This window comes from Pinus tabuliformis, chromosome 3_1 (genome assembly GCF_031772625.1).
Source record: "Pinus tabuliformis cultivar Carrire ecotype Pingquan chromosome 3_1, CPIR1, whole genome shotgun sequence".
Taxonomy (NCBI): domain Eukaryota; kingdom Viridiplantae; phylum Streptophyta; class Pinopsida; order Pinales; family Pinaceae; genus Pinus; species Pinus tabuliformis.
This window is the reverse complement of record NC_142301.1, coordinates 380,490,829-380,497,255: the sequence shown is the minus strand read 5'-3', so window position 1 is coordinate 380,497,255 and position 6,427 is coordinate 380,490,829. Positions and strand designations below refer to the sequence as shown.

At 38.2% G+C, this 6,427-nt stretch overlaps 1 pseudogene; it reads right to left on the bottom strand.

Annotated features, from left to right (window-relative positions):
• Positions 1–4,650: 4,650 nt before the first annotated feature.
• LOC149187311 (calcium uniporter protein 4, mitochondrial pseudogene) lies at positions 4,651–5,413 on the bottom strand (annotated as a pseudogene).
• Positions 5,414–6,427: the final 1,014 nt, after the last annotated feature.

Below are 6,427 nucleotides of genomic sequence, written 5' to 3'. Positions count from 1 at the left end.
CATGTCCCTAAATGCCCCTTACACAGGTGAAGGCCTAATCTCTGAAAGCCTAAGGTGAAAGCCTAATCTCTGAAAACAACCTTAATATTAGATTTCAGCCAAAGATACAATTCTGATATATACCATACAATGACAAGAAGCACCTTTCACCAATGCAAATAACCCAGAACTAAATAATATTGCATTTCTAATTTATGAGCTGATATGCCAACCAGTCTTCAACCAGCAACTAATATACCATGCAATACTATGAAATAACATCATTCACTTATCACCTATTGACCGATTATCTGATTCAGATGCTTCAGTCACAGAGCCCATTGTCCTCGGATCGTCCATATTTTTAGGGGGAGATAACTATGTCCACACTTTTTCTTTCGCCTCATTTTTTCTTATACTTTCTTCTGTAGTACTTATCATTAGTATCATTTGGTTCGTTTTTCTTGCCGTTATTCCAGAATTTGTCCCATCTTATTTTTCTTAGATGTGGCATTTTGTTAAATTCTTCTAATATTTTGTTCCATTCTGGGAAACTGTTGATATTTTCTGCTTGCTGCTCTTCCATTTTCCTCAAAGACTTTGTTGTTCTTCCAGCTTCCTCCAAGATTTTGCATATTTTTTCCAAAAAACTGCTTCCGGTGGTTCCATCTTTAATTATCATCCAAGCTGGCATGAGTTCTGCTTTGTTATCACTAAAATGTTATGGGGAGACACTGTAATGTTATGGGAAGATTTTTAGGGCCCAAGATTTTGCATATTTTTGCCAAAAAATTGCTTCCGGTGGTTCCATCTTTAATTACCATCCAAGCTGGCACGATTTCTGCTTTGTTATCACTGAAATGTTATGGGGAGACACTGTAATGTTATGGGAAGATTTTTGCCCTAAATTTTAGTAGATCACTAAGGTTTTTTAAATTTTTACATTTTATATATATATATTTTAAAACTTCCTTTCTGTTCAAATAATAAGATAGCAATTCTGGCATAAAGGTTGTCTGGTCTTTCAATAGCGCAAACAGTCTTACAGTGCAGAACTAATCATTCAATAATCAAGCAGTAACAATGTAACCCATATCCACTATTCTGGTCAACCAATCCATTTCATAGCATTTCCAAATAATTCTAAACAAATAATCAACATGAAAATGCTAAAAAAATTACAGAGTTAGGGATCTTAGATATCATCACAGTTACAGAGACGCCTGCGACAATAAGGGGGCTTCAACCCAGGCCTGGATAACCTCCAGAGTTCTCTAAAGCATTCTGTCAAAATTCATTTTCTTCATCAGTCTTCTCGGCGTGGCACCGAGGCGAATGATGAAGAAGCTCTGGAATGAAGGATTTCTCGATGTGTTCAGGAAAAATATATATCCATCCATGAAGTAAATTGATGTAAGAAAGAAGCAAATGGGCTCCATCACATCCCATGACACTTTCCAGAATGTCAACCTCATTAAACCCGCTGTCTGAAGTCCAAAAAACCCCAACCCCAAAGTAATTCTGTCATGGCATGACTCTGAGCTTTCTGAGCAATCTCCTCCTTTTCTTTCTCCAGTCTCTCCAGCTCTTCCTTGTAAGGATCGCTCTTCGTTGCAAGGGGCGTAGGCATGATCTTCTCGAAAGCTCTTGCTATCTAAAACCACACCAAAGAAAAAAGAATATCAGTGAAACCACAACCAAAAATCCCAAATCAGTGAATCCTGAGCCCCGGAAATGCTAAAGAAGCTCTGATTTAGATATACCTTGTAAGGACGAAAATAGACAGTCTTTTTCAATACGAGAACATGGCCCGATTCGTCAAGTAGCTTCACTATTCCTTTCGCTTCTTCCTCTGAAGTCCCCTCCAGCGACTCCATGCAAACTCGCAGCAGCTCGTCTTATGAAATGCGGTCGTCGTGAATCCACTGTATTATTTTTTTGGCATCCTCCAACCAGACGAATCTCAGCAATCTCTTGCCGTCCTCCGCCGATATCTGCCTGGCAGGAGGGCGGGCGTTCAAATACTGCAACTGTTCCTACCATTGGAAGAATAGTTGGGAAGGAGGGAAAAGGTGGGACTGAAACTAAGATTGGCTTACCTTCGTCTGTTCCTACCTGTACAGGAAACGGGAAGGGTGGCCACCAAAGGTGGTCTGTAGTTTAAAGGTCGAAACTCCGCGGAAACGAAGAGAATCAAGGGCATTGCGGAGGTATGCGCAGGTTCTGCGATTGGCAATAACCATGAATTCAAATCACAGTGACCACTCCATTCCACCCGTGTCTCTTCCCCTTGCCATTGATCTAACGCTTGAAATTTGTGTAATCGTCTAACATCTAATCGTATGGTGCACAAAATGACACGTAATCAAGGAAGGGAGTTGATTCCAGAGGGAAACGCCTTACGGCATAAAAATAAGTTGGCCTCCCACTCCAAATGGATCATGCTATGATACAAATACTCTTGCAGCCTTTTATGCAGGGGTACATGATGGAGTTGATGTGTTCTCTCTTTCCCTCAGATCTCACCCTCCTTTATCTAATTATTTTCAGGATGAAATTGCAAGTGGAGCATTCCATGGACTCCACGAAGAAAACGTAGTTGTCTGTTCCGCTGGAAATGATGGTCCAACTCTGAGGAAAGTTATAAATGTGGCTCCATGGATTATAACCGTGGGAGAAAGTAGTATTGATTGACAATTTCCTTCAAGCGATCTTCTTGAAAACAACAAAACATATATATTGAGTATACTGTATTTTCATTCTTATTTTTAGGTAAATCTGAAAGCACATTTAACTCATCATATGAAATCGATATACAAAATTATTTCCCACAACCACCGAGGAAGAAATTTATCCCTAAAACATGTAGAAACTAAAGTAGGTTGATAGGCTTATTACTCGTTTCGTTCTGTTCACATTGCAAGTCGTTTTAAAACCATTGTATATTTTTTAATGTATGGAACACATGCATTGATATAAGAGTAGTTCAAGTGCTATGATGGTAATTTTCTTTAATGAAAATTTCAGGGGAAATTGTGCTTATTGAACTTTTCCTTTTGTCCTCTATCAGATTGAAAAATCCATGTATCTAGTTTTTCAAGTTTAAGGGGTTTTTTTTGAACCATTAGAAGGCCTCTGAAGGGAATTGAAGTCAAATGTGTTCCCTTGCATTATTCTGGAAAGCTCATTTTATGCCAGGGACAAATCATATCTAAGTACCGACTACCAAAGAAAAAAATGTGCCCTCTAGTATCATCATCTGATGTTACAACTCCAAATCAAAATAAAATTGTTGGGTATGCTACATAATACAAATTTTAATGATTTTCGTAATAACAAAAAGTTAAACTTATAAATATGACATATTCTTTCCAAAGGATAAATTTGGATTAGTGTTAGTCCAAGGAATGAAAAACTACATCTTTGATGAATCTAAATAGATTCAATGTAATAATGTTGTAGAAAACATCGCTTCCTAAAATCTCTAGATCTCCACAAAGTTAAATGACAGATTGTTTCTTGCCTTCGTGGTATCAATGCAAGAATTGAGAAGGTTGAAGCAGTTTGCATGGCAGGAGGATTAGGCATGAACCTCTGCAATGACCCCGTAAATTCCAATGATGTTACTTCAGATTGTCAGGTTCTTCTAGCTACCAAGTTGAATGCAATTGATGGGGAAAATGTATTTGACTACATCAATTCTACAATGTAGGTTTTCATGACAACAATTTTACTTATATTAGCCCTACATTGAAAATTATTGTAGTAAACTAAGGTCCTTGCATGGAAAATCCTAATTTTCTATAAAAAATTTCTCATTCAGGTCTCCTGTTGCTTACATTTCTCCTGCAAGAACTGAATTGCATGCAAAGCCAACTCTAGTGATGACAACCTTTTCCTCTCAGGGACCGAATTATCTTACTCCAGACATCCTGAAGATCATATTCCACTCCCCAAATTTTTGTGTTTACATGATGATAACGAATTGTATGACAATGCATTTTTCACACACAAATTTTTGAATTGTTTCTCCAATGAAGCCTAATATTACAGCTCCAGGGTTGAACATCTTAGAAATATATTCAATGGAAACATCAACGAATGGCCTTTCATTTGATCATTGGTATGTACCTTTCAATGTACTTTCTGGCAAATCTTTGTCATGCCCACATGTTGTAAGTGTTGCAACTTTATTAAAGGGAGCATATCTCATTGGAACCCTACAGCTATTAAGTCTGCCATTATGACTACAAGTGTACATTTTTATCCTTTTATTCTCACACACATACATGCACATTCAAAAATAATTAATCCATATTTTCACAATGACTATATTTGTTAGAGATCCACATTTTCACCTTAACTATGCTCATTGGACATCAACAATGTTCCTACCATGACAAGATAGTTGAGAGGCTTAGGAAGGCATATAACATAATAGAAAATTATAGAGAGATAGATATTATATGATAAATCACCCTTCCGCTGATTTAAGGTTATGTGACTGTGAAAATAAAGGCAAAAAATGTGGCAGAGGGACCTGCAACATATAAGGCAAAGGTGAGGTCTCCTCCTGGAGTTTCGGTGCTAGTTGAGCCCAAACGACTTGATTTTTATAATAAAGGGGAGGAGAAATCATTTAGGGTGGCACTCAGAGCCATGGAAAATTCTTTAGGGAACTATGTATTTGAGTCCCTGATCTAGAAACATGCTCATTATCTTGTGGCAAGTCCCAATGTTGTGAATACTGTGACTATCATCACAGTTACAGAGACACCTGCGACAATAAGGGGGCTTCAACCCAGGCCTGGATAACCTCCGGAGTTCTCTAAAGCGTTCTATGTCAAAATTCATTTTCTTCATCAGTCTTCTCGGCGTGGCACCGAGGCGAATGCTGAAGAAGCTCTGGAATGAAGGATTTCTCGATGTGTTTAGGAAAAATATATATCCAGCCATGAAGTAAATTGATGTAAGAAAGAAGCAAATGGGCTCCATCACATCCCATGACACTTCCCAGAATGTCAACCTCATTAAACCCGCTGTCTGAAGTCCAAAAAACCCCAACCCCAACCGTAATTCTGTCATGGCATGACTCTGAGCTTTCTGAGCAATCTCCTCCTTTTCTTTCTCCAGTCTCTCCAGCTCTTCCTTGTAAGGATCGCTCTTCGTTGCAAGGGGCGTAGGCATGATCTTCTCGAAAGCTCTTGCTATCTGAAACCACACCAAAGAAAAAAGAATATCAGTGAAACCACAACCAAAAATCCCAAATCAGTGAATCCTGAGCCCCGGAAATGCTAAAGAAGCTCTGATTTAGATATACCTTGTAAGGACAAAAATAGACAGTCTTTTTCAATACGAGAACATGGCCCGATTCATCAAGTAGCTTCGCTATTCCTTTCGCTTCTTCCTCTGAAGTCCCCTCCAGCGACTCCATGCAAACTCGCAGCAGCTCGTCTTATGAAATGCGGTCGTCGTGAATCCACTGTATTCTTTTTTTGGCATCCTCCAACCGGACGAATCTCAGCAATCTCCTGCCGTCCTCCGCCGATATCTGCCTGGCAGGAGGGCGGGCATTCAAATACTGCAACTGTTCCTGCCATTGGAAGAATAGTTGGGAAGGAGGGAAAAGGTGGGACTGAAACTAAGATTGGCTCACCTTCGTCTGTTCCTACCTGTACAGGAAACGGGAAGGGTGGCCACCAAAGGTGGTCTGCAGTTTAAAGGTCGAAACTCCGCGGAAACGAAGGGCATCAAGGGCATTGCGGAGGTATGCGCAGGTTCTGCGATTGGCAATAACCATGAATTCAAATCACAGTGACCACTCCATTCCGCCCCTGTCTCTTCCCCTTGCCATTGATCTAACGCTTGAAATTTGTGTAATCGTCTAACATCTAATCGTATGGTGCACAAAATGACACGTAATCAAGGAAGGGAGTTGATTCCAGAGGGAAACGCCTTATGGCGTAATAACAATTCTTATTACCATTTTTTGAAAGTTTAAACAAAACAAAAATATTTTTAAACTTTTATTTTAATATATTTTGAATTAACAATTCTTATTACCATTATTAGGTGAAACGACTATTTTTTGAAAGTTAAAAAAAATATATATATATTCTTTATTTTTTATTTTAATATATTTTGAATTAAGAATTCTTATTACCATTATTATTATTATACAATACCTAAGTTTACATGGAATTATTAAACAACAAATATTTTTCAAGGGTGTTTTGTTTGAGTGATTATCGACACAATAAGGCTAGCTAGGGTACATGGTGGTCTAGAGATATTATAATCAATTTGAAACCATGGAAAAAAAAAATTAAATAAAGTTATTATAATAGAACTCTATGAAATTAATTATTATTCTTTGATAGATGTCTTTCTTGATGGATTCATCCTCCTAAAATTGTGGGGTCAAATTTCTCCATTTGGTTTGGTTAAA